A 15,941-nucleotide genomic window follows, 5' to 3' on the forward strand; every position below is an offset into this window, starting at 1 on the left:
GTTCTTAAAAAGGTACAACACAGGCATACATTCTGTAGAGCTACATGCTCTAATTTGTACTACAATCCAAAGTAACAAGAGAAATACAAGCTGACACTTAAGAAAATGTCCACTATACTTTTTAGTAAATGTTTTTCGAAGCAGATAAAGTAAGTATAAAGTTTTAAAAAATTCGGGCCACACTTACTAATCTGGTTGAAAAGCCACAGCTGCATCTTACTTTATGACAAATTGACTGTTTCATCACTTTTGCATCTGGGCGTCTACTTCTTAACGGTCATTTCTGAAATAAAGACATAGTCATTAAGAACGTATCATAACAAAAACATCAAATCTTTAAGGACAATTTCCTAAATTTCAGTGTCTATAAAAAGAGTTATCAAAAAATTTCTTGAGCAACCTTCTAGTAAAAACCATTAACAGGGCTGAGGATGAAGTGAGAGAGCTGGAATATATGCTGTCACCCCACGGGACCAGAATTATGTTACACGTACCGAGTATAAAGATCTATAAATTCTTCAGTCCTAAATGCCTTCCCCCAGCAGGGTCTTGCACTTCCTAAGAATGCCATTTACAGATAGGAAAAAGAAAAAAGGAAGATGTAGGAGAGAAGCCCTAAAACTCCACATTTGGAAAAAATAAATTAACTGATAATGTATGTTTGCATCTTTCCCCCCACACACACCTATAGAAAGAAGGCTCCAGAAGAGATTTTTACTGGCTTTATTTACTACTGATATCTTTTGAGCACTGAAGACAATGACTGCCATGCAGTAAGTGCTCGGTAAATATTCATTGAAAGAATGAATAAACTGATGAGTGATGTAATTTTAATTGATGAAATATTTAACCTGGTACTATTTCAAAATGGTAAATTCTCAAAATGACATTTCTTCCACACATATACCATTGCTATCAATGCCAACTACATCATTGTTATTGTTTTTTCCTCAGCAAACAAAGCCCATAATTAAAAGACAAGACACGGTACCAGCCTTCAAGGAACAGAACAAAGGCATATATCACTGTGTAATTTTGTTACTCAAATCTTTGGGGGAAACTCCAAATGGGGAATTGCTAGATATATAATTTTGCTAAATATTGCTAAATGTTGCAAGTAGGCTATTTTTTTATTTCTTTTTTATTTTCTTATTATTATTTCATTAACACATAATATATTATTTGTTTCAGGGGTACAGATCTGTGATTCACCAATTTTACACAATTCACAGCACTCACCATAGCACATACCCTACCCAATGTCCATCACCCAGCCACCCCATCCTTCCCACCCCCCCCCCCCACTCCAGCAACCCTCAGTTTGTCTCCTGAGATTAGAAGTCTCTTATGGTTTGTCTCCCTCTCTGGTTTCGTCTTATTTCATTTTTCCCACTTCCCCTATGATCCTCTGTCTTGTTTCTCAAATTCCTCATATCAGTGAGATCAGATGGTAATCATTCTCTGACTGACTTACTTCGCTTAGCATAATACCCTCTAGTTTTCCACATCACTGCAAATGACAAGATTCTGATTTTTGATGGCTGCATAATATTCCAGCGTGTGTGTGCGCGTGTGTACCACATCTTCTTTATCCATTCATCTGTTGACGGACATCTAGGCTCTTTCTATAGTGTGGCTATTATGGACATCGCTGCTATAAATATTTGGATGCATGTGCCCCTTTGGATTAATACATTTGTATCTTTGGGCTAAATACCTAATAGTGCAATTGCTGGGTCATAGGGTAGATCTATTTTCAACTTTTTGAGGAACCTCCATATTGTTTTCCAGAGTGGCTGCACCAGCGTGCATTCCCACCAACAGTGTAGGAGGGTTCCCCTTTCTCTGCATCCTCACCAACACCTGTCATTTCCTGACTGGTTAATTTTAGCCATCTGACTGGTGATACATGGTATTTTGAGGTTTTGATTTGTATTTCCCTGATGCCAAGTGATACTTAGCACTTTTTCATGTGTCTGTTGGCCATCTGGATGTCTTCTTTGCAGAAATGTCTGTTCCTATCTTTGCCCATTTCTTGACTGGATTATTTGTTCTTTGGGTGTTGAATTTGATAAATTCTTTATAGATTTTCGATACTAGCCCTTTATCTGATATGTCATTTGCAAATATCTTCTCTCATTCTGCGGGCTGTCTTTTGGTTTTGCTGTTTCCTTTGCTGTGCAAAAGTTTTTTATCTTTTTTTTTTTTTTTTTAAAGATCTTATTTATTTATTTGACAGAGAGAGAGAGAGAGAGAGATCACAAGTAGGCAGAGAGGCAGGCAGAAAGAGTGGGGGAAGCAGGCTTCCCGCTGAGCAGAGAGCCCGATGTGGGGCTCGATCCCAAGACCCTGAGATCATGACCTGAGCTGAAGGCAGAGGCCCAACCCACTGAGCCACCCAGGTGCCCCAAAAGTTTTTTATCTTGATGAAGTCCCAATAGTAAAGTAGGCTATTATTTTTTTTAACATGTATGTTCTTTAACCATTAGTTGTGGAGACAGGAAGGAATATAAGAAATTCTTTTACATGGAATAAAAAGTTGACAAGTCTCAAGAATAACCACTAAGGAAACCAGTAATTCTCTACTTCCCATACTATACCCGAATTAGTATTTCACACAACACTATTCTTTTTGTTTATAAAAAGGGCAGGGGAGGAGTCTACAAATATTAATACAGACTTCGGGGGGGGTTTTCTTTCAAAAGGAAAAGAGCATTGGAAGGATAAACCAAAATCATTTTTAAATGGTTATCTAAAGGAAAAAGAGAAAGCAGGATGGAAGGAACAAGGATGAAAGTCAGACTTCTCAACCTTGTTTTACAGTTTTTATGCTGGAGACATGTTTTAAGATCAAATGAACATCAAATGATAATGACATTTTGGACACCAAATTGGTAATGACTACCACTGACTGAAACATTAAATATGTATTTTTCTTTTAAAGATTTTTTTATTTGAGAGAAAGAGACTACACATGAGCAGAGGAAGGGGGCAGAGAGAGAGAATATACAACCAGACTTCCACTGAGCATAGAGCTCAACATGGGGCTCCATCCTATGACCCATGAGATCAGGACCTGAGCAAAACACCTAGAGTCAGATGCTAAAATGACTGAGCAACCCAAGCGCCCCCAAAACATTAAATATATTTTTAAAAATCACGGTCGTTTCTGGAGGTTGTTACAGTGTTAACCTATTACTCTGAAAGTGAAAAAAGAGAAAGAACCAAGCGCTTATCCTGGTTTTCTTATTTGAAAAATACCCTACAGTAACCAAGCAGTTAATAAGTGAAAGCTCTTTTTTATAGGATTCCAAATTATAAATGTAGAAGGAATGATAAAATTAGAAAATCATCATTTCGTAAACCCTAATGAAATAATGGATCTAAAAAATGATCGATGGGGGTGCCTGGGTGGCTCAGTGAGTTAAAGCCTCTGCCTTCCACTCAGGTCATGATCCCAGGATCCTGGGATAGAGCCCTGCATGGAGCTCCCTGCTCAGCAGGGAGCCTGCTTCTCCTCCCACCCCTGCCTGCCTCTCTGCCTACTTGTGATCTCTGTATGTCAAATAAATGAATTAAAATCTTTTCAATTAAATAAGTAAATAATGATCAACGGTTGCTAAAACCATTAGGTAAAAAACTAAAAAGAAACTTTATAATAGATAAATCAAGTACACAAACTTTGAACCCAGCAATTAATCTTAACATCATTTAAAAATGGGTCAAACACTATGTTCAGAAATATTCATCGCTACCCATTAAGTGTTCATACTGGGAGCTCCGGTTTCAAAAGTCATCTATAATGTTACCACTTTTAACATTTCCACTCTAACCACCATGGTCCATGCCGCCTTAGCTCTCATTCGCATTACTCTAATAGCTCCCTATCTGATCTCTCAGCCTCTCCCCTTTGCTCACCTCAATAAGTCAGTCAGATTAGTCCTTTACAAAAGAAAGTCAGATCATGTCATTCTTCCACTCAACCCTCTAATTGGGTCCATCTCTCCAGTCTAAAGCCAAAATGCCTAACAAAGGCCATAAGGACCATGATCTGATATTTCCCTTTCACTTCTCTTGAACATCATCTCTTACCATTCTCCCCCTTGTTAACTCCATTCCAGCCACACTGGCCTCTTTCCTTGACTTCAAGCACGTTCTCACTTCAAGGACTTGTCTTTCCCTCTGCCTGGAGCACAGGTATCTGTCTTATTACTCCTCCACTTCCTCTAGGACTTAGTTGTCTCATCAGGAGATAGGTTCTGGTACCCAGAACCCAGGTGAGCCCACCCAGGTGAGCCCAAAATACAAAATATCTGCCTCAGATATTCTTTTTTTTTTTTTTTTTTAAGATTTTATTTCTTTATTTGACAGAGAGAGATCACAAGTAGGCAGAGAGGCAGGCAGAGAGAGAGAGAGGGAAGCAGGCTCCCTGCTGAGCAGAGAGCCCGATGTGGGACTCGATCCCAGGACCCTGAGATCATGACCTGAGCCAAAGGCAGCGGCTTAACCCACTGAACCACCCAGGTGCCCCCTCAGATATTCTTATCTGGCAGAGAATATGTAAGGAGAAATATTTTGGAGATGGTAATTAACCAAAATATGAAAGTGACCAATTACTGTATCTTTGTGCCTAAACATCTGCAGAATTACACTGCCCCTTTTAAAAGGTTCTTATGGTCCCAACTTCAAAGAATTAATGAAGGTAAAGCCACAACAGTGGCTTGTTTTTTTGGGTTTTTTTTTGTTGTTGTTTTTGGTGGTTGTTTTGTTTTTAAATCATCTGTATCATAACTCTAGGAAGGAGTGGTAAATGATTTGAAAATTAAATGAGTCTCATTAAAGGCGAACCTGGATGGCCCAGTTAAGCGTCTGCCTTCGGCTCAGGTCATGATCCCAGGGTCTTGAGATGGAGCCTTGCATTGGGCTTCCTGCTTAGCAGGGAGTCTGCTTTCTCCCACTGCTCGTACTCTCTTTCTCTCAAATAAATAAAATTCTTTAAAAATTTATTTATTTACTTGACAGAGATCACAAGCAGGCAGAGAGTCAGGCAGAGACAGAGGTGGTGGGGGGGGGGGGGTAGCAGGCTCCCCGCTGAGCATAGAGCCCCAATGCTGGGCTGGATGTGAGGCTCGATCCCAGGAGCCTGGGATCATGACGTTAGCGGAAGGCAGAGGCTTTAACCTACTGAGCCACCCAGGCGTCCCAAAATTTTAAAAAATAAATAAATAAATGAGTCCCATCAAAAAACTACAACTAGCAAAATAATTGGCCCTTTCCTCCACTCCTTTAGGAACTTCTCTTTGGGATTACATTATAAAGTTCCAAGTAATCTCAGAAAAAGTTTAAACTACTTTCAAATCTGTTATCTTTAGGTACCATGACCACCAGAAAGAATCAAAAGAATTCACTAACTCTAACATGACTAGACTAGCTATGACATGGTAGGGATGTTTGAACTTAATTATTTTTCTTTAAATAAACAAACTCCCCTGGGCTAAAGCCTACTCTGCCTTTTAAACATCCTGTGGCTGGCAAGCTTCAGAGTCTTAAGAGAGATAGCCAGGGGACAGAGAAAACAGCAAGTATGACTCAGTGATCACATTTAATATTCTCTGAAGACCAAAACAAAGATACCAGTTCTGGCAAGAGATCTCTAGAATTGCCCCAAAACTGACTTATCCACATACCTTTCATCTGAACAATCTATTTTCACTTAGTTTAAGGTTCACAAAGCACTTGTTATGTGCCTATCAGACCTTAGGTACAAAAATAAACCAAGAGTACAAGAAAACAAACAGCAGGGATTCTAAGAGTTGGATGATGAAATTTAATGTTAAAATCAGCTTTGTCGGGGAGGGGGGGGCGGCGAAGAGAAGTCTTGAGTATTTGTGTGCAGAAATATCCCCACTCATTTAGAAATCAGACTTTAGCAAGTTCAACCACTTCAAAGAAGGCTTGTGATATTAAAGTAACCTTTCTTGAGCAACTCCTTTTTTTTTTTTTGAGAGTGCCTGTGTGCACAGAATGTGGTGGGCAGGGGTGGGGCAGCAAGAGAGCAGAGACAGAGGGAGAAGGAAAGAGAATCTCAGGCAGGCTCCACGCCCAGCACAGAGCCCCAAGCAGGGGCTTGGGGTCATGATCTCATGACCCTGAGACCATGACCTGAACTGAAATCAAGAGTCAGAAGCTCAGCTGACTGAGCCACCCAGGTGCCCCTTCTTGAGCAACTTCTGTGTGCCAGTTATTTACATTAGCTCACTTAATTCTCAGAACTTTTCAATGGGAAAGCTGTTAACAAAGCACATGGAGTGGTTAAATAACTTGTCCAAACCAGAAAGAAATAGGTCCACAACGCAAAATCTTTCTTTTCACTGTTATGATCTGTAGTAAACTGGAATGAAATTATTAGTCACAAATATCACATCTGCCCTATAAGAGTAACATGTAAATCCAGGCAGCTCATACAAGAAATGTGTTCCGTTCTTCAAAAGTGGCTTTAGATGAAAGGACAAAGGGGAAAGTTCACTGTTACATATATTGAAAAGAAACCAATGGCATTAAGAGATGAATCAGAAAAATATGCTACATTGAGGTCTAAGGTAACTGGGTAACTAAACTAGGCACGCCACGGCTCAGTAACTAGTATTCTCTCACTGTGACTAACTTATATCTCCTCTAAGTCACTGATGGTTATTCCATACACTCAAGAGACTTCAGGCAAGAAACACTAAGATATAATAGATGGGGTACACAGGTGTTTATCAAAAATAGTTTCTGTACTTTTCCAGATGTTTGAAATATTTCTTTCACTCCTGGTAATATAGATATAGACAAATACAAACATTAAAGTACCTCATTAATTTCTTAAAATTTATAACAAAATTAGTAGAGTTAAGATTGTAATTTTCCTTTTCTAGAGAATTCTCTCATGTGAAACACCTCAGTTCCTGACTCCATAGGACAGGATAACACTTACTGGCCTCACTTCTTTATACTGAACAGAACCTAATGTTTAATGAGTCATCAATCGGAAAATATTTTGTAACCTGGCGATTCACAGACCTGTACCCCTGGAACTAATAATACATTGTATGTTAATAAAAAATAAAAAACTTATTAAAAAACATTTTGTAGAAATATTTTTTCAGAAATGTAAATTTAATTATTATTAGATGCACCCACTGCATATGACACAATAAAATAAAGTAACATACCTATTGTAAAATAAAAAGACAAATACAATCAGGACACACCACTGGGGAAAGGTAGCCTTGCTTCACTAAATGTCCTTAGTCGTGTAAAGAAAATGAAAACTGGGGCGCCTGGGTGGCTCAGTGGGTTAAAGCCTCTGCCTTCAGCTCGGGTCATGATCTCCAGGTCCTGGGATCGAGTCCCATGTCGGGCTCTCTGCTCAGCGGGGAGCCTGCTTCCTTCTCTCTCTCTGCCTGCCTCTGCCTACTTGTGATCTCTGTCTGTCAAATAAATAAATAAAATCTTAAAAAAAAAAAAAAATGAAAACTCCTTGGAACAAATTATCCCCATTGACTAAAAAACACACCATTTAAACAATGGACTTCTTCACAGAGAAGAGACCCAATAGATTGATGATTTAAAGTTTCCAAAGGCCTAAACAGATATGCTGGTCTTCTAAATACTTGATTGTGACCTGGGAATTGTCAGCATAAATTAACACTTTAAAAAAAAAAAAAAAAAAAACTCTCTCAATTTTAAGGGGAGGACACACTCCCCCAGAACACCAATTATGAATAATACAACCTTATTTTTTTCAAAATAACTTTAGGATTTTAGTGTTTCTTTCTCAATGACGAAATACTTTGTGTGCAGGCCTATCGTTAAGACTAAATAAAGATAATGGGAATGCCTGCTTTTGAAGTCAACATTGGGGGCATTACCTATAGCTTTGCTATTTTATTTTATATTTTAACAAAATGTAAGTGCATAGCACACACAGTACTGCTTCTTAAAACTTTATCACATGTACAATCTCTTCCTACAGTTGATGTTTATCTTTTTCTCTCTCTCCTTCCTTTCTTTACCCTGGCACTCACATACAGAATGAGTAACTACTATTTTTAAAACCTTTTGTTTTGTATACAAACATGCTAGACACACGCTGGCCATGATATAAAATGTATTTCTTAGTAAGAAACAACAGGACAGGGCGCCTGGGTGGCTCAGTGGGTTAAAGCCTCTGCCTTCGGCTCAGGTCATGATCCCAGGGTCCTGGGATCGAGCCCCACATCGGGCTCTCTACTCAGCGGGGAGCCGGCTTCCTTCCTCTCTCTCTGCCTGCCTCTCTGCCTACTTGTGGTTTCTCTCTGTCAAATAAATTAAAAAAAAAAAAAAGAAAGAAAGAAACAACAGGACATCTTAACATGTGATTCTACCTAGAACCTCAAGGTAAATATTTCCAGAGTTAATTTCTTCAGTGTCTTCAACATTATACATAACAAGGACATTTATACAAATAAGTATCACAGAGTCTGCAGGTTTATTGTTTTTCATGAATTTTAATACTACACACAATAAAAACAGTCACTAAGGAGAGTAGCCTGATATTAAACCAGGTTTACCTTTCTTTCAGGGAGTGAAATACCTTGAATACCGGTACTTGAATACCGAAATACCTCAGTATTTGATACCCTCTTCTTGAAGATGCTGTCACCACATGTATGTGTCCCAGGAACTATAACCCAACTCCACTAATGCCCTCAAAAGGAGAAACAATTTTTATAAATGCTCACTTCTGCCCGTTTCTTTTCTAGGTGGTAACCCGTAACTTCAAAAATAGAAATCAACCAAGAAAGAGTTGTAATTTTTTTCTAAATTCCTCCTTTATCTGTTAGGAGGAAAATATCACCTTCATTCTTTAGTAGTTCTGGTGGGCTCTAAATAGTTTTCAGCAATATATTAGAGACTTTTTTTTTCCACAACCGAACTTCTTTTAAGATAATCTCTTACAATGGGTATCGTACAAGGGACAAAAGAAAAGAATGACCAGTGTCTTCAATTAGTTTCCCGTGAATTAAAAAGCAGAATTCAGGGGCACCTGGGTGGCTCAGTGGGTTAAGCCTCTGCCTTCGGCTCAGATCATGGTCTCAGGGTCCTGGGATCGAGCCCCGCATCGGGCTCTCTCCTCAGCAGGGAGCCTGCTTCTCTCTCTCTCTCTCTCTGCCTGCCTCTCTGCCTCCTTGTGATTTCTCTCTGTCAAATAAATAAATAAAATCTTAAAAAAAAAAAAAAAGCAGAATTCATGTTGCATGAAAGGACCTTCAATAAATCCATATCCTGAAGTACTAAATACAAGCTATACCTGTTTTCTTTGAACTTCAGCTATTAAATATTGTTTCTCCTAAAAATCCACACAACTTTTAGATAATTCAAAGGAATTCAGTGGCTCTAACATAACTTGTGCCTCCTTCATGATATATAAAGAACTTGCTTAATATTCTATATTTAAATGGCACATAGAAGAGGAAATGCTAGGAAAGAGGGTGAGAAAGACAAGATTTAAAGCCTTATAAATTGGCCATATTAGAAATAACAGAACAGATTTTGAGAGTAATGAGGGAAAAAAAACCTGTGAAATCATTTTACATTTTACAGGTGAAGAAACTGAGACAGCTTATGAGCAAAGAAAGAACTGAAGCTCACATTGTAAATGGTATTTCCCCCCAGAGCTACCCATTCCAACAATATAATAATAAGTATTTTAGCTTAATGCATACATAATACAATCAGAATGGAGTGCCATGCTGAAGAGTTTAAAGGAATGCATGAATTCTGAATACAGTACGTACGTTAAGGGAAATCAGAAATGGCCTATGTGTCCTTTAGGAATGACAGAATTTGAAAAAGTAACCTGTTTCCTTGCTGCAGCTCCTTAGGTCAGTCTCGGGTGGACGGATCACTGTTCTGGCCCAGCAGGGACATCTCTTAAAAGATGACTATTTAAATTCACATTAGCTAACGTCCATAAAGATAAGAAACTTGTCTATATGCCAACATCATATTTTCAACCTGGTAGCTTAATAAAAGGACTACTGCCGGGGCGCCTGGGTGGCTTAGTGGGTTAAAGCCTCTGCCTTTGGCTCAGGTCGTGGTCTCGGGGTCCTGGGATCGAGCCCCACATCGGGCTCTCTGCTCAGCAGGGGGCCTGCTTCCTCCTCTCTGCCTGCCTCTCTGCCTACTTGTGAGCTCTCTCTGTCAAATAAATAAATTTTAAAAATTTAAAAAAAAAAAAGGACTACTGCCCATTTGAGGATCGCTGGCCCACTAAAAATGTTTAAAAAAAAAAAAAAAAAAAGAGGGGCATCTGGGTGGCTCAGTGAGTTAGGCCTCTAGCTTCAGCTCGGGTCATGATCCCAGGGTCCTAGGATGGAGCCTGGCATGGGGCTCTCTGCTCAGCGGGGAGCCTGCTTCCTGCTCTCCCCTCGCCCCCAGCCTGTCTCTTTGCCTACTTGTGATCTGTCTCTGTCAAATAAATAAAAAAATAAAAATCTTTTTTAAAAAAAAAGAAAGAGGCATAAATCTCAAAGTAAAGAAGCAGAAAAGCCGAGTAAATAACAACAATTGCATTTGTACAAAAATCCTTTGTACACAGCCAGCATTGGACAAAACAAGAAATTCATAGAAAAATAAAGAGTTCTCAAATTAAAATTTATATCCTAAGAAAGATGAGACAGAGGTAAGGACAAAAAACATAATATATTCAATATTAAAAATGTCATACGTAAAGATGACAAAAATCATTTTTAATTTCATGGACATTTACCTTACATCATGTATTTCTCTAGCACCCAACCCACATTTAGACCGCCTACAAGAGTATATGTGTGTGGAAGGGCACTTGATCTACTCACTTTCACAAAAATTATAGCTGCCCATTTAGTCCCAAGGGCACAAATGGATAAAATAACATTATTATAAAGCTCTATTTTGGTAGCACAGAAAAATCTGCAGGACAGACAGACTTGTGCTAAAGCAATAATTAACCAGAGTTGTGGTTTATGAAGAAATACTCTAACTTGGCTGACATCATAGTAACTATGGGAGTTTCTCTTTATGATTCTTCACCCCCCAAACCAAATTGGATACATCCCAAGTTAAATAACAGCTCCTGTTTATTACTCCTAGATATCACATATTTCTTTAGCTTTGCATAAGTCAATTTAAAATGTAAACTGGTACAGAAGCTTAAAACTTACTGTTTACTCTAGAGAAAGCCTTGATTTCAACTTAAAAAAAAAAAAAAAAAGGGCCTCAGTGACTTTCCTAAAGCAGGGGAGGGAGAGTTCCACTGTGTTTCAAGCTGCCATTATAAGTAACAAAGGACACAAAGAATGATGCTGATAGGCCGATAACACGTGTTGTATGCCCCCCCATTCCTTTCATATGTATTTGTCTGTGTCTCCCTGGGTGGGGGGGCTGTGTGTGTGTGTGTGTCTTGTTCTCCTTCCTGCCTCAGTCTTGGTCACTCTACGTCCCCTCTGCTTCTGATCCATCTGTCTCCCCTTACACTCAGTAACTGGCTTCCAAGCACTGATAATCCAAAAGAAAGCACTGTATCAGGCTATAGCGTGTGGCAAAGTCACAAAATGAGAAACTACAAATCACAAAATGAGAAAAAGAATCAGAAATTATTCAGTCAGTTGAAAATACAGAAAATTAAAGCCAAAAATTTTCAACTGCCTTTAAATACATACATATACGATACATAAGATTTTAATAAACTGAGTGGTCAAAGAGATTTATTTACAAGATTTTGAGATAAATATACTGGGGGAGGGGATTTTTTAAAGAGTCAGTTTAATATAGAAGTTGTAAGCACAGGCTTTGGAATCATAGCTTTGAGTCTGTGTCTCAGCTCTGAATGAGCTAAGCGTATGATCCCTCTTGGCCTATTAGTTCATGTCTAACGCTGTGAGGATGATCTGTGACAGAGCTTGTAAGACACTTTTAGTACAATGACTATCACACACTAAGGACTCAACACGTACTACATATAAAACATCATATGGAGTCAATAGTTTATCTTTTTTTTTTTTTTTGGTCTGCCCAGCATCTGAACTTTCCCTTAAGTTTGGGAACTTCCCCACCTTATGATTTCTGAAGGTCAAATAGTTTTCCACATCTTAAAATTGAGAGTCCACTTCCCCCCACCAATTTTATGATTTCAAAAGTTAAACACTTTCCCACATGTTGTATACATGTAGGACATGGGCTCTGCCAAACACACATGCCCAGCCTAGGCTATGAATGGGCAACTAGAGGGCAGGGGAACAGAGACCAAAAGGAACTCTCTCCCACATTAACGGTGGAGTAATTGCAGCAAGGTTAAGTCCCGGGCAGAGGTGGCAGCATTCAGAGCCATTCAGAGCCATCCAGAGCTAGCCGTGTCACTGGGGCAGGCTGTGGCGTCTGTCAGTCTGTCTCTAGATGCTACCAGCATCCTCATGGGAATCATTATGCAATGTGATTTTGGGCATTGTTTCTGGCTGCTTAGCCCTGAATACTAGTTCTCTAACCCTGGAGCAACAATTTGATGAGCCCCTAAGCTCTACTCAGTATCCTTTTAAAATACACAATATGCTTGAATTGGTTTTTACTGCCACCAGAAATTCTTACTGACAAATCAGGTAAGGTTTACATCCATTTTCACTTGCCCCACCACCACATAGGAAAAGAGACTCTATTTTAATCTCTCCAGAAACACAAAAGTATTGTTCACTTCCAACCAAATGCTTTATCCTGTAAGGCCTTGGAAACCTTATTATTTTTTTTATAATTTTTTTTTCTTTTTTATTTATTTGACAGAGAGAGATCACAAGTAGGCAGAGAGGCAGGCAGAGAGAGTGAGAGGGAAGCAGGCTCCCTGCTGAGCAGAGAGCCCGAGGTGGGACTCGATCCCAGGACCCTGAGATCATGACCCGAACCGAAGGCAGCGGCTTAAACCACTGAGCCACCCAGGCGCCCCTGGAAATCTTATTTTTATACATTTATAAATGTATAAAATTTGTATGTATATATATGTATATATATTATATATATATACATATATATGTATATTATATATACATATATACATACAAATTTTATACATTATATATATAAATATATATGTATATATTATACATATAATATATATATACATATATACATATAATATTATATATTTATATATATTTATATATATATAAATTTTATACATTTATAAATATATATTATATAAATATATATAATATAAAATGTATAAAATAAAATTAAAGATAACCAGTTTCCTAATTCAGAAGATGGGAAATAACTCATCAATTTGAGATTTCTTTCAAAGGAATACAGTCAATAATAAGCAATGACACAAGACAGTGTAACTAAATGCAAGGAGTGACTATTATTGAGGTAACAGAAATGACCCTAACACACCTGAAACCACTTGTATCTATTCTCAACAGCTTGCTTTGGGGCAGGAGCTATTCACTTGAGGTTCTACCACCAAGGACCTCCCTCTGCCTCTTCAGGGTCATCTTAAGGTCAAAATTTTCTAAAACTTTATCAGAAGGCCTTAAGTAGTCCTCATGTAACAAACAACTCCATAAAGTGCCTGTATTTAACAAAACTATTCAATTCTCTGTTAAAACGGGGCTCAGCAAGTAAGTGCCTGATTGCCACAGGCTGATTTGTCAATATATAAAACACACTCCTCTTCCTCGCCAGATTTCTCTACAGGGATATTTAACAGTTCAGTAATGCTTTTTTCCCACTGTTTAGAACGTTAAGGCTCAAATATGTTAATTTTATTACCTGTCAATATATATGTGATACAAGGTTTGTTTTTGTGGGGAAGGTAAAACTGGGAGACTAAATGTGTTTTGTTTTGTTCTGAATCTCAGGAGCCAGTTATAATATAGAGTTAAAACTATGCTTTAATGACTACAAAAACAATCTATACAAAATCAAATATAGCTTTAAAAAAACCTGATAGTCTTTTCAGATTAAAATTTAGAAAAAATAATCAAGCATTTATTTGGAAATGCATACTGACATCTAATATATACCTAATGCATAAAAAATACAGTAGGAAAAAACCTGAATTTTGGCAGAGATTTGTGGGGGAAGAAAAAAGGCCATAGATTTTTAGGGTTCATGACAATTATGCATTAAAGGTCCTAAATTATGTTATAGGACAGAAGTAGCTGAAGCTGTAAGAGTTAAACAAAGCTTACCCAAGGAACTCATCTTCTGATTTCTAGCTGAGTAATATCATTAAAACATTTCAGCCTGTCCTTCAAACTGAGTCAAAATAAAGTTAATGGAGCACCATATGGTTTTAATTCCTGGATTTAAAAATAATAAAAAAAAAATTAAAGCCAAGGCAAGTGATTTCAAAATCCAACTGTTAATACTCTTTTTAATATAAATAAAGGTCTGATTTATGATACTTTATAAATATCCTGGCCTTATCAATGTAGAAAAAATCATCAAGAAAAGTAAAGACTTTTTATGGTGTCCATAACTTCATTTCTATATAACTTTATGTGTTACAAAGTGAAATCATTTCTGCCTATGTGCTAAGGGATATTTCATTAATCACCAGTTATAATTTATTGGTTGTAATTTACTGCATGGATTATACCTAAACAACAAAACTGAAACTTAATGCCATTTAACAATGACAAAATTTTTCTGGTTATAATCTAACCGCCCCAAAAGAAAACTATAATCCCTTACAGAAAAGTTCCTTTGCATTTGGTTAAAGCTAAACATAGCTTTCTACTTGGGGTGTCAAAAGAAAAAGTTCACATAGAATCTAACTCTTCTTTAAATGAGACATATTCAAAAAAAATAAAATGAATGAGACATGTTCAAGTCAGCCTCACAAGCTAACTATATCTATGTTTCATGAGAGGCCTAGAAGAAACAAGACTAAGGAGGCCCTAAGACTATTTCTGGAGTACTACTTTATAATGAGGAGTAATTTGTGGTATCAACAGTAACAATCAAAATGCTTTAAAAAGGAGGGAGATGAGAGCTAACAAACTCCTATCAGAATAAGGCACAAGAACAAAAAATACCTGAAAACCCAAAGAGAAAAGGGAGTGACTAGGTGTGTCAAGAGACAAAGTTTAAAGCTAGGATTACAAACCCAAGGTGATATTCAGTACTGCTACCTCCCCTCCTTCAAAACTGGCCGAAACAGGGGCGCCTGGGTAGCTCAGTGGGTTGAGCCTTTGCCTTTGGCTCAGGTCATGATCTCAGGGTCCTGGGATCGAGCCCCGCAGCAGGGTCTCTGCTCGGTGGGGAGCCTGCTTCCCCCTCTCTCTCTGCCTGCCTCTCTGCCTACTTGTGATCTCTCTCTCTGTCAAATGAATAAATAAAATCTTTGAAAAAAGGAAAAAAAAAAACCAAAAACTGGCCAAAACAGGTAACAGGTGAAAGAGCTTGGAGAAAGCCTCAGAAACCTGTAGATGGTTATTACAAAGCAACAGGAGTTGTCAGACCGAATGAAACACTGCTATTCCTGGTTTAGAATGACTGGAGCAAGATTAGAAAGAAAAACCACTAAGGAGGGAATGAGTATAAGGAAAAACAGTAACAGAAAGAACCCCAAATATCTACTGAGGTTTTTTTTTTTTTTTTAGGTTACATACAGTGTTTGATTTTATCTTCACAACAACCTTTAACACAGATCTGAGCACTTTACCACTACTCTTGACGGATCATGGAATTCAACAACTGACCTAACCCTCTATCCATCCTCCCACATAATTTGACCAGAACCAGGTAAAGTATTTGTTTTAATACAATTTTAATTATTCAAGTAATAGCATGTTTTTTTATCGAAAGCCTGGATATACCAAAAATCCTATCTTTTTTACTGCTTTTATAATTAATATTTTAATGAATACCTTGTACATAAATTT

At 37.9% G+C, this 15,941-nt stretch overlaps 1 protein-coding gene across 3 annotated transcripts in view; it reads right to left on the reverse strand.

Moving 5' to 3' along the window:
* The window catches only part of FRS2 (fibroblast growth factor receptor substrate 2), a 121,298-nt gene that overhangs the window by 68,753 nt on the left and 36,604 nt on the right, over window positions 1-15,941 (reverse strand). For all 3 annotated transcript variants that reach the window (XM_046012815.1, XM_046012814.1, XM_046012816.1), the window contains exon 2: window positions 188-283. The gene's annotated coding sequence lies outside the window, so the exon portion shown is untranslated. The remainder of the gene's footprint in view (window positions 1-187; window positions 284-15,941) is intronic.

The sequence above is a fragment of the Meles meles genome, chromosome 7, assembly GCF_922984935.1.
Source record: "Meles meles chromosome 7, mMelMel3.1 paternal haplotype, whole genome shotgun sequence".
NCBI lineage: Eukaryota > Metazoa > Chordata > Mammalia > Carnivora > Mustelidae > Meles > Meles meles.